The sequence below is a fragment of the Capricornis sumatraensis genome, chromosome 14, assembly GCF_032405125.1.
Source record: "Capricornis sumatraensis isolate serow.1 chromosome 14, serow.2, whole genome shotgun sequence".
Taxonomy (NCBI): Eukaryota; Metazoa; Chordata; class Mammalia; order Artiodactyla; family Bovidae; genus Capricornis; species Capricornis sumatraensis.
In genome coordinates, this window is record NC_091082.1 from 42,922,218 (window position 1) to 42,943,126 (window position 20,909).

The 20,909-nt window shown below is 37.8% G+C and overlaps 1 protein-coding gene across 1 annotated transcript in view; it reads left to right on the forward strand.

The window, feature by feature from the left end:
- The window catches only part of RGS7 (regulator of G protein signaling 7), a 467,306-nt gene that overhangs the window by 109,533 nt on the left and 336,864 nt on the right, over window positions 1-20,909 (forward strand). The gene's annotated exons all lie outside the window — the stretch shown is intronic.

Consider the following 20,909-nt stretch of genomic DNA (forward strand, 5'->3'; position numbering starts at 1 on the left):
TCCAGTACTCTTGCCTGGAAAATCCTATGGATGGAGGAGCCTGGTAGGCTGCAGTTCATGGGGTCGCTAATGGGGTCTCACAGAGTCAGACATGACTGATGTGACTTAGCAGCATTCATAGGTCAGATAGCACACTGTGGTTTCCTTGGGAGAAATGGACCATTACAATTCGTTTGTTTTTCTTCAGAACCAGAGAAGATGCTCCACAAACACTGCTTGTCTGAACATTCCCTAAACTAAAATGAAGCAACAGAATAGAATCCTTAAGATGATTCATATTATTGCTTGAATATGAAGATTTTACCAGATTGTCAGCATTGCTCCTGAAACCCATTTAGCCAAATGAAACAAGGAATTGAGAACTGGAAATAAAATTAGCACTTCCAAGCCGTTTTTCACTCTGCTGTAAGACTTGTATTTTTCATTTTTTGATCAGAAAGATATATCTGTGCCTGTCAGTAGAATAATATTAACCTTTTAGGCTTTATCAGGAGCTAAGTATACTAATGACTGGAGTTATCCTAAGTTAATTGTTTTTAGTCTGAACTGTTTATAGAATATTTTTGAGGTCCCTAGAGCATTCTGTGTTCTGATCCATTTTGAGCTGATCTTAATGTCTCTTACTTCATTTCCAAGTTCTGTAGGACAAATCTCACTGTAACCCCTGTGGTTCCACTATTGACACAAGAGTTATGACGGAAAAAGCTCCAAGGGATCTTCCTGACCCAGGGATCGAACCCGCATCTCTTATGTCTCCTGCATTGGCAGGCGGGTTCTTTACCACTAGTGCCACCTGGGAAGCTCCTCTTAAATAGGGTAGGGTGATAAAATAATTGGATCATCTCAGTGTTTCCCATACAATCACATGTTTATTTCTCAGCCATCAGCATGGATCATTTTGGTGTTGACTTAACCCACACAAGCCCATGTAAGGCACCTTTCTAGATTCATTAAAATCTTCAGATAACTAAGTCTCCGTTTGAATGATTGATACTTCTAAAAACAAGTAGGTTTTTCTTTTGTGTGCTCAGTCACTTTAGTCATGTCCAACTCTTTGAGACCCCATGGACTGTAGCCCACCAGCGTTTGCTGTCCATGGGATTTTCCAGGCAAGAATACTGGAGCAGGTTGCCATTTCCTCCTCCAGGGGATCTTTCTGACCCAGGGTTCAAAACTGTCTCCTGTGTCGCCTGCATTGGCAGGTGGATTCTTTACTTGCTGAGCCATCGAGGAGGTCAGGTCTTTCTTTTACTGACTTAGTTTTGTTTCCTACTATAACTTTTTGAGAAATGTATATACAAGTTACAGAACTGAGTGAAAAGAGCAAGGGAGAAGTAGCTAAAATGCCATCTGGAATGGCAGTGCTTGGACTCTGGCTAGTTTAAAGCATGCAAGCTTGATTCTTTCCCTGTTGTGCTCAAGTAGGGCTCTATGAGATCACTGAAAGGAGGTCCCTGGAAAGCTTTTACAGATGAATACCTTGCCTGCTCTTAACTCTGTTTTTTTATTCAGGCCATTAATAAAGACCTACTAGCTAATCTTAATTGCTACAAGAGAGAAAAAGGTGCCCTCAACTGTGGCCAACATTTCCTACCACAGAAGATTTAAAAAATATCTTAAGCTACTATAAGATGCAAATAGAGAGACACAAAACTCAAGATGGCGGAGTAGAAGGACATGTGTTTCTTACGAGAACACCAAAATCACAGCTCACTGTTGAACAACCATAGACAAAACTCTGGAACTTACCAAAGAGATACCCTACATGCAAAAACAAGGAAGAAGTCACAGTGAGATGGCAGGAGAGCCGCAATCATAATAAAATCAAATCCTGTACCTGCTAGTTGGGTGACTCACAAACTACAAAATAATTATACAGCAGAAGTTTTCCCACTGGTGTGAAGGTTCTGAGTCTTATGTTAGGCTTCCCAGCCTAGAGGTCTGGTAATGGGAGGAGGAGCACCCAGAGAATCTGGCTTTGAATCTAAGTGGAGTTTGATGGCAGGAATTACACAGGACTGGAGGAAACAGAAACTCAACCCTTGGAAGGTGTACACAGGGACCCATGTGTACCAAGACACAGGGGGGAAAAGTGGTGATCCCATAGAGACTAGGTTAGACATAACCTGCTTGTATTGAAGAGTCTCCTGCAGAAATGTGGGCTGGCTTTGGCTCAGTGTGGGGACAAAAACGTTGGCAGCAGCATTCTGGGAGTACTCATTGGCATGAACCTTCCCAGAGGCCACCAGTAGCCCCACCCAACAGACAGCACAATGATCCAAAACTTACAGGATGCAGGATAGGCACTTTTAAGATGGAAGTTTGTAGCAGTACAATCACAAATAAACAACCTAACTTTACACGTAAAGCAAATAGAGAAAGAAGAACAAACAAAGCCTAAAAATAGCAAGAGGAAAGGGATAATGAAAATCAGAGAAGAAATAAACAAAATAGGAATAAAACAATAGAAAAGATTAAGGAAACTGAAAGTTGATTCTTTGAAGAGATAAACAAAATTGAGAAACCTTTAACCAGACTCGTCCAGAAAAATAGGGAGAAGGTTCAACTCAATAAAATTAAAAATGAAAAAGAAGTTACAATGCACACCACAGAAATACAAAAAATCATAAAAGACTACCACAGGTAACTATAGTCCCAAAGATGGAAACATAGAAAAAAATGGACAAATTCTTACAAATGTACAATCCCATAAGACTGAACTATGAATAAATGGAAAATATGAACAGGCTAATCACAGGCATTGAAACTGTGATTAAAAATCTTCCAACAAACAAAAGTCCAGGACCAAGTGGACTCACAGATGAATTCTATCCAGCATTTAGAGAAAAGTTAACATCTACCTTCTGAAACTATTTCAAAAAATTGCAGAGGAAAGAATTCTCCCAAACTCATTCTATGAGGCCACCATTACCTTGATACCCAAAGCAAATATACCACAAAAACAGAAAATTACAGGCCAGTGTTACTGATGAACATAGTTGCAAAAGTCCTCAACAAAATACTATCAAACTGAATTCAACAATACATTAAAAGAATCATACACAGTGATCAACTGGGATTTCTTACAGGGATGCATGGGTTTTTCAATATCTGTAAATTAATCAGTATGATTCGCCACATCAGTAAGCTGAAGAATAAAAAACCATATGATCATCTCAGTAGATCCAGAAAAAGTTTTTGATGAAATTCAACACCTGCTTATGATAAAGACTCTCCAGAAAGTGGGCACAGAAGGAAAATACTTTATCATAATAAGGGCCATATATGATAAACCTATAGCTAACATCATATTCAACACTGCAAAGTAGAAAGCATTTCCTTTAAGATCAGGAACAAGGCAAGGATGTCCACTATTGCCACTTTTGTTCAACATAGTTTTGGAAGTCCTAGCTATAGCAGTCATAGAAGAAAGAGAAATAAAAGGAATCCAGATTGGAAACAAAGTATAACTATCACTGTTTGTAGATGACATGATACTACATAGAAAATTATAAAGATGCTACCAGAAAATTACTAGAGCTCTTAGAGCTCATCAATGAATTCAATAAAATGATGAGAAAATTAATATACAGAAATCTGTTGTATTTCCATACACTAAAAATGGAAGATCAGAAAGAGAAATTAAGGAAACAGTCCCACTTACCATCACTCAGAAAGAATAAAATACATATAAATAAAGCTTCCTAAGGAGACAAAAGAATTGTACTCTGAAACCTGTAAGATGCTGATGAAAGAAATCATGGACAGCACAAACAGGTGGAAAGATATACCATGTTCTTGGATTGGCAGAATCAATATTGTTAAAATGACTATAGTACCCAAGGCAACCCACAGCTTCTGTACAATCCTTAACAAATTACCAATGGCATTTTTCATAGAACTAAAACAAAAAAATCTTAGAATTTGTATGGAGACACAAAAGACCCCTAATAGCCAAAGCAATCTTAAGAGATGAAAAACAGTTGGAAGAAAGGGCTCTCTGACTTCAGACTATACTACAAAGTTCAGTTCAGTTCAGTTCAGTTCAGTCGCTCAGTCATGTCCGACTCTTTGAGACCCCATGAATCGCAGCACGCCAGGCCTCCCTGTCCATCACCAACTCCCGGAGTTCACTCAGACTCATGTCCATCGAGTCCGTGATGCCATCCAGCCATCTCATCCTCAGTCGTCCCTTTCTCCTACTGCCCCCAATCTCTCCCAGCATCAGAGTCTTCCAAGTTACAACAGTCAAAACAGTCTTGTACTGGCAGGAAAAAACAACAGAAACATAGATCAATATAATACATTAGAAAGCCCAGAAGTGAACCCATGCACCTATGGTCAATTAGTCTACAACAAAGGAGGGAAGATTACACAATTGATGAAAGACAATCTTTTTAATATATGGTTCTGGGATAACTGGACAGCTATATGTCAAAAAATGAAGTTAGAACATGCTTTAATACCACACATAAAAATAAACTCAAAATGGATTAAAGACCTATTTGTAAGACTGGATACTCTTAAACTCTTAGAGGAAAACATAAGCAGGACACTGACATAATTCATAGCAATATCTTTTTGGACTCATCTCTCAATCTCACACAGTAATGAAAGTAAAAACAAAAGTAAACAAATGGGACTTGATCAAACTCAAAAGTTTTTTTGCACAGTAAAGGAAACCAAAAAAAAAAAAAAAAAAAGAGAGAGAGAAAACAACCCACAGAAAGGGAGAAAATATTTATTTTCCATTATACAACCAACAAAGAGTTAGTCTTCAAAATTTATGAACAGCTTATGCACCTCAGTAGGCCAAGAAGCATGTGAAAAGATGTTCAACACCACTAATTATTAGAGAAATGAAAATTAAAACTACAGTGATATAGCACCTCGCACCAAGCCTAATGGCCATCATCAAAAAAGCTATAAACAATAAATGCCGGAGAGAGTGTGTAGAAAAGGGGACTCTCGTACACTGTTGGTGGGAATAAAATGTGGTACAGCAACTATATTGATACAGTGGACTACTACTCAGCTGTTAAAAGAATGAACTAATGCTATTTGCAGCAACATGGATGGACCTGGAGATTATCATACTAAGTGAAGTAAATCAGGCAGAGAAAGACAAATATTATATTATATTGCTTATATGTGGAATCTAAAAAATGATAGAAATAAACTCATTTACAAAACAAAAACAAAGTTTTGGTTACAAGGAGGGATAGAATTGGGAGTTTGGGATGGACATGTACACATTACTATATTTAAAATAGATAACCAACAAAGAGTTACTGTGTATAGTACAGGGAACTCTGCCCAACATTCTGTAATTATGTAAATGGGAAAGAATTTGAAAAGGAATGGATGCTTGTATATGTATAACTGAATCACTTTGCTATACACCTGAAACTAACACAACATTGTCAATCAACTGTACTCCAATATAAAGTAAAATTTTTAAAAACATCTTCAGAAAAATAAGATGCAAATAGCAAGTTCACACATACCATGTGTGTTTTAAGGAATCAAACAACTGATTGTACAGACTCTTCCTACTAAATATCACCTTTCTTCAGAAAAGATAGACAGCTTCTTTCACTCATCATAGGAATTAGTAAGTACTTAGCAATGTCTTGTCTGTCCTGCATCAAAACATTATTGCTGGACTGTGGCTTTAATGTATGACTGTGGTCGCTTCTGAAGTGTCAGCTATTATCAGTCTTCATGGTGAAAATCTGTTATGCTGAGCCACCCCTAACTTTCCTCTGTACTGGGTGCCATGAGTGCAGTTATAGTACACTGTTTTGACTCTTAACTTTCACTTCTGTCAATAAATCCAACTGGCCATCCAGATAATACAGGAGTGCATCCACCTTGCCAAAGTTAACTTGAATAATCAATCCATCCTGTATAAGGAAAGGTCTTAGTGCTCTGGTTGTGGTATGATCTGAAAGAATGTATTTAGAAGGTGAATGATACAGATAATTTAATATAATTTCTCAGTTTAATATAAACCAGGAGAAATTTAGGATTGCAGTTTTCCATTGTCAGTCATGAGATTGGGAGGAAATACCAAATGTAACCACAGGGCATTTCCATGGGCAGTAATTAGATTTTACTAGTAATATAATTGTATTCATTTTAAACCTGGGAATGTCATGAGTAATAAGCCAATTCAAACCATCCATTAAAAATTTTCTAACTTAATTTCTGTATTTTCCATCTAAATACATTAGAGTTTAGCCTTCTCAGTTAATATCATAATCATATATCATAGATTAAATGGATATTTCTTCATCTGTAAAATTGCGGCAGATATCCATGGTATAAAATCACAATAAATAATATTAGTTCCAGGTAGAAATTACCTTGGAATGACATTATTACTAAAAGTTATTTGAATAGTTCTGTTATTTGTGTTGTTACTTCTTCAAAAAGTTCAGGGGACTTTTAGTTTAATTAATCTTTGTCCAGCTAGGTGTCTGGGTAACACAAGCAATTTGGTGTCTAATTGTGTCTAATACCACTTTCCTCTTTTTACACGTTCAGTAAAAGTTTGCACATTTACACATTAGTAAGTGGTGTATCTAATACTACTTTCCTTTTTTTGCACATTCCGTTAAAGTTTGAGTGGCTACCAAGTATCAGCACCAGTCCAGATGCTGAAAATATAAAGATGAAGAAAATTTCTGGTTGGATGTAGGAAGTTGCAAGGGAATATCACTCCCACACTAACTTTGACATCAAGCCACATACTCTACAGTATTATAATCTTTCAAATCTACCAGAAAAGAAAAGAAAGCCAAATTAACTAAATGCCAGACAGCCAAAAGCTGTTTTTATGAGAGGAGAGACTCATAGTTGCTTTCATTCTTGGTAGATAATCAGGAGAGGAAAAAATCTACCATAAGCAAAAAGATAAAGAGAAACCAGCTTAACTTTTTACAGTGGCATGTGAGTTGGCATGAAAGATTAGAATTCCAAGGAGCTCCAGACACAGACTATCTGCAGCGATTTGTCAACTCTTTTCTAGGGCCCTTCACCAAATGTACAGAGGTACAATGCCAAATAATGGCATCAGAACAAGTTTGCTGAACTCACTTATCTCTGAGATATGAGAGGCCTTCCTGAAATACAAGTCAGAAGACTACTGAAAGCTAGGGGTAGGGCACGAGGGATAAGACATCTCTCTCTCAGGGGTTTTAGACCTTTGTCAAGTACAGTATAATAGCCACCTTCATTGGAAGCACTGATGCTGAAGCTCCAATACTTTGACCATCTAATGCAAAGAGCTGACTCATTAGAAAAGACTCTGATGCTGGGAAAGACTGAAGGCAGGAGAAGAAGGAGATGACAGAGGATGAGATATGGATGGCATTGCTGACTCAGTGGACAGGAGTTTGAGCAAGCTTTGGGAGATGGTGAAGGACAGGGATGCCTGGCATGCTGCAGTCCATGGGGTCACTAAGAGTCAGACATGACTGAGCAACTGGACGAAAACAGAAGGCTGCCAGTGAGGCCAGAAAGCTGAGATCATCTCCCTTGAGTAATTAGGATCTTCACAGAATGTACTGGAAAAGCTTTCCAAAGACTAGGGGTCAGGTAGTAATGCTAAGAGAGATATCTTGAGGTGCACAGAGCTATTAGTGGGACTGGAATAAAAAAGATAACTCCCTAGAAACCCAAACAAACAAACAAAAAAAACTAGAAGATGGACTGAAAAGTAAGTAGAGATTTTTCAGAGCTTGAAAATTGGGTGGCTGAGTGCTAAAGGAGAACTTTAGCAACTCTTGTAGACTTGCCCATGGGCCAGTCTTCCTGAAGGGAAAGTCCTAATCATGTCTTTAAACTTTTGAAGCCAGTGCAGAAGTAAATGTGACTAAAGCTAAATTTCAGCCCGGATGCATCTCAACTACAGATTATTTGAACTCTGCCCTGACAGAAGAAAGAATGTATTCTTTCTTGGGAATTACAATTATTTTCTTTAGCCTCTAATATTATTTTATCTACAATGTCTGAACCACAATAAAAGTTTATGAACTGTGCAGAGATATAAGGAATATGACTTGAAGTAAAGAGAGGAAATAGTCAATAAAAGTAGACTAAGGGATGGACTAGATGATGGAATTATCAGACAGACTTCAAAAGCCCATAATATAATTCATTAAAGGATCAGTGGAAAAGTGGACATAATATGTAAACATACAGGCAATTTCAGCAGAGAGATACAAGCTATTTAAAAAAGCCGAAAGTATACTAGAAATGAAAATTACAAAATAAAAAAAAAAATTACTTGATGAACTTAATAGCAGATAGAGGAAAGGATCAGTATATTGAACAAATGAAAAGTGAACAAATGACCCAAACTATAAAATAAAGAGAAAAAAAGAGAAAAGTATGAAAGAAACTACTTGAAACCTGGGCAGAATTTTAAATGGTCTAATCATAAGAAATTAGAACCTATGGAAAAACAGCAAAGTAGCAGAGAAAAAAAATATTTGATGGGAGAGTAATGGAGAATTTTTCAAAATTGATTGACAATCTTAAACTTGACAGAAAATCTAGAGAAAGACTGGATATATAGATGGGGTCAAGAACTTTTCAGATTGGATTTTCAAGGAATGCTTATATGAGATTAGCGTAATTTGAACATAAATCATTAGCCATGGTAAAATATAGCTGAGAGAATTTTAGGGCAAGAAAAAACCAAACAAAGCCCTAACTTAGTATTAATAATAATCCTTGCGTGTTTGAGGGCAGCAGAAAGCCAGTAAAGGAAATGCTGTGGAAATAATGTGTAGAGATCAACAGAGTGAAATCACATGACCTTGAGTATGCCATTGAAAGATGTGATGGGCAAATTCTGCTAAGGGAAGATATTGGCAAGTCTTTCTGCATTTAATTGGAATAGTTTGGACTTTGGAAATACCCAGACAAATTTTGACATCTGATTTCCTTTTTAATCCTTTTGAGATATAAACTTTTCAATTCAGGAAAGGTTATTTACTGGTTTTTCTAGTCAAGCTCATCAGGAAGCTCTGACATCATCCTTGGGTGAAGATCATAATAATTTTATTATTTTTGATTTCTTGATGATGATATTTATTAGCATTGAATTATGTTACTGTCTCCAGATAAAATTAGAGAATTTCTGTTTGTCTTAGTTTACTAGTTATTTATTTATTATTAAAATTTTTTTAGTTATTTACTTACTTTATTAATCTTTATTAGAGTATAGTTGCTTTTCAATGTTTTATTAGTTTCTGCATATAGCAAAGTGAATCCGCTATACATATATCCCCTGTTTTGGATTTCCTTTCCATTTAGGTCACCGCAGAGCATTGCATAGAGTTCCCTGAGCTATACAGTAGGTTCTCATTAGTTATGTGTTTTATACATAGTATCAATAGTGTATATATGTCAATGCCAATCTCCCATTTCATCATACCCACTCTTACCCCCTTTGTGTCCATATGTTTTTTTCTCAATGGCTGTGTCTCTCTTTCTGCTTTGCAAATAAGATCATCTATACCATTTTTCTAGATTATGCATATAAGCATTAATATATAATATTTTTCTCTTTCCGACTTACTTCACTCTGTATGACAATCTCTGGGTCCATCCATGTCTCTACAAATTTCCCAAATTCGTTCTTTCTATGACTGACTGAATAATATTCCATCGTATATATGTACCAAGTCTTCTTTATTCTTTTTTCTGTCGATAGATATTTAGATTGCTTCCATATCCTAGCTATTGTGGGTAGTGATGCAGTGAACACTGGGGTACATGTGTCTTTTGAAATTATGATTTTCTTTGGGTATGGCCTATTAGTGGGATTTCTGGGCCATATGATAATAGAAACCTCCATAGTGGCTGTATCAATTTACATTTCCATTAACAGTGCATGAGTATTTCCTTTTCTCTGAACTCTCTCAAATATTTACTGTTTGTACATTTTTTAATAATGGCTATTCTGACCTGTGTGAGTTGATTCCTCATCATAGTTCTGATTTGCATTGCTCTAATGATTACTGATGTTGAGCATTTTTACCTCTTGGCCATTTGTATGTCATCTTTAGAAAAGTATTTATTTGGGTCTTCCACCCATGTTTTGATTGGGGTATTTGTTTTATTTTTTGATATTGAGCTGCATGAGCTGTTTGTTATTTTGGAGGTTATTTCTTTGTCAGTTGCTTTGTTGCAAATATTTTCTCCCATTCTGAGGGTTGTCTTTTTTTTTTAATTTTAATTTTTACTTTATTTTACTTTACAGTACTGTATTGGTTTTGCCATACATTGACATGAATCCGCCACGGGTGTACATGAGTTCCCAATCCTGAACCCCTCTCCCACCCCATATCATCTCTCTGGATCATTGTCTTTTTGTCTTGTTTATTATTTCCTATACTGTGCATAAGCTTTTCAGTTTAATTAGATCCCGTTTATTTATTTTTATTTTCATTACTCTAGGAGGTGAGTCAAAAGATCCTGCTGTGATTTATGTCAAAGAATATTGAGCTTTGCTTTATTGTGCTGTGCTTTCTTCTAAGAGTTTTATAGTGTCTGGCTTTCTATTAAGGACTTCAGTTCATTTTGAGTTTATTTTTGTGTATGGTGTTAGGGAGTGTTCTTATTTTGTTCTTTTATGTGTAGTTTCACCAGTTATTGAAGAGGCTGTCTTTTCTCCATTGCATATTTTTGCCTCCTTTGTCATAGATTAGGTGACTATATGTGCATGGGTATATCTCTGTACTTTCTGACCTGTTCCATTGGTCTATATTTCTGTTTTTGTGCTAGTACCATGCTGTCTTGATTACTGTAGCTTTGTTGTATACTCTGAAGTCAGAAAGCCTGATTCCTTCAGCTCCATTTTTTTTTCTCAAGATTTCTGTGGCTATTTGGTGTCTTTTGTGTTTTCATACAAATTGTAAAATTCTCTGTTCTAGCACCATTGGTAATTTGATAGGGATTGCATTGAATCTGTAGATTGCTTTGGATAATATAGTCATTTTCACAATATTGATTCTTCCAGTTCAAGAACATGGTCTATCAGTCCATCTGTTTGTGTCATCTTTGATTTCTTTCATCTGGATCTTATAGTTTTCTGAGTACAGATCTTTTGCCTCCTTAGGTAGGTTAGTTCCTGGGTATTTTATTTACTCTCTGGCAATGGTACATGGTATTGTTTCCTTTATTTCTCTGTATTATGTTCATTATTAGTGTATGAGAATACAAGAGATTTCCGTGTATTATTTTTGTATCTTGTGACTTTACTAAATTCATTGATTATTTCTAGTGATTTTCTGGTGGCATCTTTTGGATTTTCTATGTATAGTATCACGACATCTGCAAACAGTGACAGTTTTACTTCTTTTCCAATTTGGATTCCCTTTATTTCTCTTTCTTCTCTGATTACTATGTCTAGGATTTCCAAGACTATGTTGAATAATGATGGTGAGAATGAAAATTGTTGTCTTATTCATGATCTCAGAGGAAATGCTTTTAGTTTTTCACCACTGAGAATAATGTTTGTTGTGGGTTTGTCATATATGGCCTTTATTATGTTGAGATAGTTTCCCTCTATTTCATAGAGATATCTTCCCTCTATGTCCACTTTCTGGAGGGTTTTGTTTATTTATTTGGCTGCAGCAGGTCTTAGTTGTAGCATTCAGGAACTTTAGTTGCAGAAATGTGGGATCTTGTGCCATGACCAGGGGTCAAACCAGGGCCTCCTGCATTGGGAATGCAGAGTCTTAGCTACTGGACCACTAGGGATGTCTCTCTGGAGAGTTTTTATTATAAATGAGTGTTGAATTTTGTTGAAAGTTTTTCTGCGTCTACTGAGATGATCATGTGGTTTTTATTCTTCAGTTTAATGGTGTATCACATTGATTGATTTGCATACATTGAAGAATCTTTCCTTTTCTGGGATAAAACCCCACTTGATCATGGTGTATGATCCTTCTAATGTGTTGTTGGATTTGGTTTGGTAGTATTTTGTTAAGGATTTTTGTGTCTATGTCCATCAGTGATATTGGTCTGTATTTTTCTTTTTTGTGATATCTTTGTCTTGTTTTGGTATCAGGGTGATGGTGCTGGTAGAATGAGTTTGGAAGTGTTCCTCCCTCTGCAGTTTTTTGGAAGAGTTTGAGAAGCATAGACGTTAACTCTTCTCTAAATGTTTGATAGAATTTTTCTGTGATGCCATCTGGTCCTGGACTTTTGTTTGTTGGAAGATTTTTAATCTCAGTTTCAATTTCACTACTTTGATGGGTGTGTTCACATTTTCTATTTCTTCCTGATTTAGTCTTGCAGGACTCTACTTTTTGTCCATTTCTTCCAGGTTGTCCATCTTTTTTTTTTTTTTTTTTTCATATATTCCTTATAGTAGTCTCTTATGAGCCTCTATTCTTCTGTAGTGTCACTTGTAACTTCTTTTTCATTTCTAATTTTATTGATTTGTGTCCTCTCTCTTTTTTTTCTTGATGAATCTCACTAAGTTTTATCAGTTTGTTTATCTTCTCAAAGAACTGTGCTGTGGCATGGACCCTCTGTGTAGGTCTCACTCTGTCCAGTCTGCCACAGACTGGTTGTTTCACCCTTCTCCAACAGCCTCAGATGCTCCTCCTCTGTTCCAACTGATCTCCCTGTTGATGAGGGGTCTTCCTGGATGTGGGAAACTCTCCTCTTCCTCAGCTCCTCTATGAGGGACACAGGTCCCATCCGTCCTGCCCTCTTCTTTTTCCCTTATTCTTCCTCTCATCATACCTGGACATGTGGGGGTCTTTCCTATCCTTTCCAGTGTCCAGGGTCTTCAACTAGTGTTCAGCCAGTGCACTGTGATAGTTGTTCATTCTGTAGGTGTATTCTTGATGCATTTGCAAAGAGAGATAAACTCTATGTTCTCCTACTCCTCCACCATCTTGAAATCCTTATGGTCATAATAGTTTGATGTTTTAAAATTAATATATATGTATTTTTTTGTCTGCACTGGGTCTTTGTTGCTTTGCATAGGCTTCCTCTGGTTGTGGCAAGTGAGGGCAGTTCTTCATTGTGGTTTGAGGGCTTCTCATTGCAGTGACTTCTCTTGTTGTAGAGCACAGGTGCTTGGCACAGGGGCTTCAGCATTTGGAACACCTGGGGTTTAGAGCAGGGCTCAGTAGTTGTGGTGTGTAGGCTTAGCTGCTCCATGGCATATGGAATTTTTCTGGACAAGGGATCGAACCTGTGTCCCCTGCATTGGCAGGTGTGCCAATCCATTTATCCACTGTGCCACCAGGGAAATCCCATAATAATTTTAAAGGTTATAAAGTATATTTACATTTTTTGAGTTTTAAATTCACATTTTAAAAGAAACATTTTAGCTAGGTTAGTTTCCACCACCAGAAAATAGGTCAAATTTCCACATAGATCAGAAGTGAGATGATGAGTGTTTCGGCCATTGTCATGATATTTAAAATATCATGCAGAAGTCAAAAGGGATGTTAAATATCTGAATGGAGAGTTTTATTTCTATGAATGTTGCTTCATAGTCATTCTGAATGTCAGGTCTTTTGTACTTCTCACGACTTAGAACAATAACCTACCTGAAGAATAAAAATCAAATTCACTAGAACTTTAATTGGTGGAATTTTCTTTAAACTAAGAGTTCTTTAAACTAAGTTAAAACTTGAAAGTTTTCTTTACTAAGACAGATGCTTGACCTTTGAGTCATCAGTATGCTTTCCAAGGCCAGGCTGGAAAAAACTGCTTGAATTTTCATGTAAGCCATGGAAATATGGCTTAAATTTTGTCTGTTAAAAAATAAGTTTAAGTAGGTTTGGAATGGGTTTTTATTATTGTAAGATTTATAATTCAAAAACCAAATGACCCCAGAATCATTTAAAGAGGAGTATTTCTGCCCCTTGAGATTGATGGAAGGAATAGATGTCTGCTGTTCCATGTGTTCAATTTTAAACATGCTTCTAGTTAGGCCAAGGGCACAGACATATTTGTGCCATAGAATGTTTTTAGCCTTATTCTACTCTGCCTACTGAGGTGGAGAATTTTAATGGGAATTGACCCTGCAGGAGAGGGACTGACATTTTAATGGATCCTTGAGAGCAATCAAGGAGGCAGAAACAGGCATCCATCAGTGGAGCCAGTGGAAATCAGGCAGGGCTGACACAGTAGGTCTCCCAGAGTGGGTGAGGCTTACACCAGTTCTGAAATTAGTGAGGTGAATTAACTAAGATTTTGTAATACTCAGGGTCTCTGAGTTTGTTTTAAAAAAGCTTTTATCTGTTCCTCTGTGTTATCCAACTCATTTCAGGCTTGCTGATAAATGTGCTGCCAAAAGTAATGATGTTCAGAAAAAATGAGCTGTTTTTAATTAAGCTTCATAACACCCTAAGTTTGCCAACTACTTTTAAGTCCATGGCCCTAAATGACTAGGATGATTTACAATGATGGATTTGTTCATGTATTGTTCGGGCACTAATGTGAAAGTCTACTGGAAAATTCATAGATTAAGTTTTGAAAAACTGGCACTTCTAATTTGGGATACTGATGATGCTTTTAGATAGAGGAAATGTTTTTATGGTTCAAAGAATATCAGATCGCCCCATTGTCATCAGAATGACTTTCCTTTACTTTTAAGTTTCTAACTGTTCCATTTTTCTCTTTCTTTTTCAGTTCTTCTGACTTAGTCTTTTCCTTTTCCTTGGTTTCTAAATCTGACCAGAGGCATATGAATAGACAAACTGAAAGCGTGCATGTGTGGGTACGTGCTCAGTCATATCCAACTCTTTGCGACCCCATGGACTATAGCCCTCCAGGCTTCTCCATCCATGGAACTTTCCAGGCAGGGATACTTCAGTGGGTTGCTATTTCCTCCTCCAGGAGATCTTCCTGGCCAAGAGATTGAATCCACATCTCTTGTGTCTCCTGCATTGGCAGGTGGATTCTTTACTTATGTGTCACCTAGGAAGCCCAAGCTGAATGCACATTTTTGTCAGTTGTTCTTGGAAAAAGCTTTGGAAAATTGTATGATAGTTGTATTACCATTCCCACCTAGTAAAATCTATCAAGCTAGAAGGACATGACTTGGCAGGAGTCCTTGCTTGAGGAACCCTGGGAATGAGATGTGTGGTACAATCCTTCACATTTATTTTTACTTGCTGGCACCCCCAGATGTTGTGGTTGTCCAGTGGGAGGTCTGGGAGGTATCCCCTCATTTTTCCAAAAAAGCATCACTGGACAAGAGTGTCACCTCCTTAGTCCTCCTACCTATTCATCTGAGGCTTTTGAGAGTTTTAAGTTTTAAAAGGTTATAGAAGAGTTAGAAAACAAGTTTTCTTAAAAAGAGGCCCTGGATTCTGTCAGCTCCTCCATTTTCCTTAAACTATTAAAGATAATCTCCTGGAAACATGAGGTAATTGACTTGAGTTAGGAAAAAAAAATGACAAGGATGATCAGTATCATGCTGTATAATTAGTCCATGAAATTTTCAGGATAACTGCTGAAGAAATTTCTCCTATATTTATCTAAACAAAGAATTGAAGTTGTAAAATAATAGTACAAATTTCTAGTTGAGCATGGAGCTTTGAACATGTGGTTCACCTCAGCGTCCTAAAAGTCCTCTTAAATGCTGGTGCAAGATATAAAAGTTTAAGTTCAATAGTCAAGAGGAAGGAGAGAAGTCAGGAGTGGGCTGGGAGTACCCAAACATTTCTGGAATAGGTAAAGAGGTTGTAGGGGTGGCGACTGATACAGTAATGGGATAGAGCTGTAATTTGTGCTTGTAGATGTTATCATACAACACTCACATGATTCTCAGAAAGGCAGCATGATTGGAGGTACCGATCATGGTATCCCCAGGTATCATAGGTACAAGGATAAAGTACAGGAAAATCAATTTGCGTACAACATTTAAACCTGCGCTTTCCCTCCCATACCCCACGGTGCCAGGCAGCCACTCCTACCGTTGCTTCTTTAGGAGCCTAGACATCTGCAGCTGGGAAAACAGACTGGAGAAACTGCTACCTCAGGGAGCCCAGGCACTTGGCAGGCCTGGGTTCTCAAGCAGGGACTGTTTTGCTCCCCACCTTCTGGGGGAAGCTTGCCAATATCTAGAGACCTTTTTAATTGTCAGAACTTGGGAAACTTCTGGTGTCTAGTGGTTAGAGAGGCTAAACAGCCCAGCAGTGTCCAGCATGGCCTCCCATAGCAAAGGATTGTTTAGCCCCAGATGCCATTAGTGCTGAGGCTGAGAAACCCTGCTCTGGGGTGAGCAGAGGCACAGGGTTGGATGAAGGGAATGAAACCAGAGTCTGCCTGTTGAACACTGGGAACCCCAGTTCCTTTCCCTACTCTACTCTTGGAGTACCAAATGGCAGGAAGTCACTCAGAGGTGTCTCTTCTGCAACAGAGAAGAAAAGGTAATGGGACAGTGTCCAACCAGCAACTGGCAAGACCACCAATACACATAGAGATCAGTCAGCTTGTTACCATTTTAGCTTTAAATATGAGTGACAGGAATTAATGTTAGAAATATTTCAGACTTAGGTTGTTATTTTAGAACAACCTCTGAAAGAAAGCACACACATCCTTACACTGAAATTAAAATTGTACAAACTATAAACAGAGAACACTAAAAAAATGTGTAGAAAAGAGAACACTTCAAAAAAAAATCTCATAATATCCTCAGAGAGATATTAGAAGTTTCAATGTATTCTATACTAAAAAGAGAAATCAGAGAGCAGGAAAGAACATAAAAAATGTGTGGTGCTGAATAAAATGGGAGCATTAAATGAAAGTTGAACTTTTCCAGGAAGTAAAATAAGCAAAGAAACTGACAATTGGAGAGAGAAGATGAGAACTACAGTTCTATGTGTCTACTGAAAGTTATATAGAAAGAGAATAGAGAAAATATAGGTGAAGAAATGAATGAAAACAGTAATGTGAGATTAATTCCCCAAACCAAGGAATTTGAGGCTCAAGAGGGGAAGAACTGCCAAGCAATCAGCACCAAAACTTGGAAGAGAAAAATCAGGTCAAATTGTTGTGAATTTTTGGAACACTAAGAGAATTAATAGGTCCAAAGAAAGGATTGGGAATAAAAATTGGATCAGGCTTCTTAGCAGCAACCTGATCCACTAGAAGTTAATGAAACAATCCCTTCAAGAGTTATGAAGAACAAATGGTGTGGCCTGATCACAGTCATCAAACTAGAATTCTAAACCCAGTCAGACCTTCTATGAAAGGTGAGGAAGAAAAAGGCATTTTCAGATAAGCAAGAGGCCCCAAATCTACATTTTATGCAGCCTTTTCTGGGGGAAGATACTGAAAGAGGGGAGAAGCTATCGGAGATGAACCTGGGATCCTGGAAGCAGGGTACCAAGGTACCTCCCAAGCACTTTACCTAGGGAGCACAATGGGTAAGGGAACTTGCAGTTGGGCCATTCTGGACCCCTCCTGGTTTGCTGCAGATTGTTAAGACACATATAATGTTGTGCCTTGATACCTCAGGGTCTTTCTTTTATCTCTTGCTCTGTGTATGTGTTGTCTACTTAATCCTTTCCTGCACTAATCACTGCATTTACCTTTCCCTCTCTTGTGACATCATGGGAAAAAAAATCAATCCACAGTCACTGCTTTGATATACTCAGTATTATGAGATAAAATATAGCTTGATGGAAACCTCAAGATTGTCTCCCTTGATAACTTCATTTCGTAGCTCAGGGAATGAAAGCTGTGGCATGACTTGATCATAATCCCATAGTATTGCTGCTGGGCATAATGTTATTAAGATAAAATAGTCATTTATTTGATTGACAATGAGATACTTTGGAATTTCCATTCAGGAGCCATAGAAGGCTTGGGTCTTCACCAGCTGAAAAGGGACCTTAAATATTTTAAGAATTAGAACAAGGGGTCATTAGCCACATACACATAACTCTCCTGTGTCATCTGCGGTACTTGGGATCCATCCAGAGAGGCCTCCTTCCCTTCTTCTCCCTAGCACACTGTAAATGACTAAGGTAGTGCAAGGGGGGAAGATGAATAGAGTAGGGCAGTGGGCTCTAACCCTGAAGATGAAGAGCTGAAATTCAGACTTTGAGGATATATTGTTGTGGTTTAGTGGCTAACTCATGTTCAACTCCTTTGCAACCCAATGGCCTGTAGCCCTCCAGGCTCATCTGTCCATGCAATTTTCCAGGCAAGAATACTGGAGTGGGTTGCCATTTCCTCCTCCAGGGGATCTTCCTGACCCAGAGATTGAACCCTCATCTCCTGCATTGCAGGTGAATTCTTTACCAATGTGCCACCTGAGAAGCCCCTGAAAATATATAAATGTGCTGTAATGTTGTTAAATAATTTTATTTCACTTGAAAAATCCTTTTTCCACCGGTTCTTTGAAAATAACTTATTTTTCCTGGCCCATCCACAGAGTATATATGCAATATATATTATTTTCATTTCAATCTGAAAAGTGCCTTCATTTTTTAAAAATGTACAAACACACTATAAAAATCAGGGCAAATAGCATTTTTTACTTCTGGCTTTCCTAACTATCATAATTTTCTATAGGTCGGAAAATCCCATGGATGGAGGAGCCTGGTAGGCTGCAGTCCATGGGGTCGCTAAGAGTCGGACATGACTGAGTGACTTCACTTTCACTTTTCACTTTCATTCATTGGAGAAGGAAATGGCAACCCACTCCAGTGTTCTTGCCTGGAGAATCCCAGGGACGGGGGAGCCTAGTGGGCTGCCATCTATGGGGTTGCAGAGTCAGACACGACTGAAGTGACTTAGCAGCAGCAGCAGCAGCATTATTACTAAATGGTTATTTTTCTCTACTTGGTTACAGTTAACATCAAGACTACTGGTCCTTATTTAGCAGCTGTCTTCCGGGTATAAAGGGTGGCATAGAATTCTAGAGCTGGAAAGGATTTTTGTTACCATCTCAATTATTGCCCTTATTTTTTAAAGAAGTAACTTGAAACCCAGGCAGAGCTGAGACTGGAATATATATATATGAGAAACCAGACAATTTGAGGCTCCTGTTTGTGTGACAAGGCTTGAGGAGCGCCAGCAGGACTCCTTTGCTAAATGTCTGCGCCACTGTCTGTCATCCAAGAGGACGTCGGAACCTTTGAGGCTTGAGGAAGCTTTACATTAGAAGTATTCTGTTGAAACACAGATGTCTGATGGAGGAGTCCCATCTTAAGTCCATTTTATTTTATTTATTTAAAATTTTTAATTAATTTATTTATTCTGTTGTGTCAGGTCTTAGCTGTGTCATGTGGGGTCTTTGTTGTGTCACGTAGGATATTTTGTTGCGGCACACGGATTCTCTAGTTGTGGCTCAAGGGCGCAGTAGTTGTGGTGTGCATGCTTAGTTACTCCATGGCACGTGAGATTTTAGTTCCCTGGTTTGGGATTGAACCCGTGTCCCTGTATTGCCAGGCCGATTGTTAACCACTGGACCACCAGGGAAGTCCCTTAAGCCCATTTTAGCCAACTTTGTGGATGTTTGCTGGAACTGTATAAGGAGTTAGCAGAATGAGGCACAGGACTGATCTGGATTTAGGTCACAGAGAACAGTGGGATATAAAAGAAAAGGGCATTCCAATGCTTTGTTACTGACTTTCATGACAATATTGTCTACATATAGTGTAGATACTACTATCCCCATATTAGAGATAAGGAGCCCATGATTCAGAGAGGTTAAGTGACTTATCCAAGGTCTACCTACAGAACAAAATGAAATGTTCCCAAACTAAACAATAGAGCACTTTAATCTTTTGTCTTATGCAAACCTAAGTTGAATGTCTTTTGAGTTGTTGTTGTTGGTTTTTTTTTTTTTTTGGTCTTTTGAGTTTTGAAACATGAATGCTTGGATTAGCTACCTTGTGAGAAAGCATATGTTACTTTGAAGAGAAGTCAGGCTTTTTCAGGCAATAAAGGTAATTAATATACTCAACATAGGTGGACAGAAACAATTAAGTTTCATTTCATGATGATTCAACCACTGAACAGGTATTAAGAGCCATGTTGTCTGTGTCCAGTAGAAACCAGGAACAGAAGAGCAGTAATCAGTCCCTACCCTCCAGTCACCTACAGTGTGTTTGTGTGCATTTCCTACGAGGAACAATAGAATGTTATTAGGACAACTGTGTGGCTTAGCCTGCAAGTGTTCTAGGAACTCAAAGAAGACTGAGACCAGTAGAGCCGCAATGGTTAGAGGAGTTCCAAGGTGAAGGTGGAGCTTTCAGTGGACAAGCAATGAGAATTTGGATGTATACAAGACAAATGTAATATGAATAGGAGGCAATGTGGTGTAGCTGAACAAACATAGGGAGTCAGATGACTTTGCATTCATTCTGATCTTCACCATGCAACAAGCTGATTATGGAGTTATAAACCAATATTTTAATCTCTATTCTAACTTTTAAAATGAGGGAATAAGACTACTTGATCTCTAAGGGCCCTTCTAGTGCTAGTATTTTATAATCTTAAATGGTGGCAACTAAGTGGATATCGGGGATATCAGTAAGAGTGGGTATCAGTTGAGATTTGAGTACTATCTCATGGGACTCAATGATGCAGATGATGTGCCCTGCTTTGTCCTAGACCCTTTCACTCTTCGACCTCAGAAACAGTTGTTTTTGCTATTAGATTAGTATTTTAGTGGTATATAATTTGCTCCTGACTTTGTTCTTTCTTTGTTCTTTCTTTTTAGTCTTTATACTTACCACATCTTTATATGTCATCCCAGTGAGTACATTAAGTGATAAGCTCCTTGAAAACAGGACCATACCTAATTAATACTTGCCTTGTATAGCATGTGCCACACAGTTGCTGCTAAATATTTTTCAGATAGAATTAAATAGAACGTTTGAAATGCTTCTTGACTTTTTATG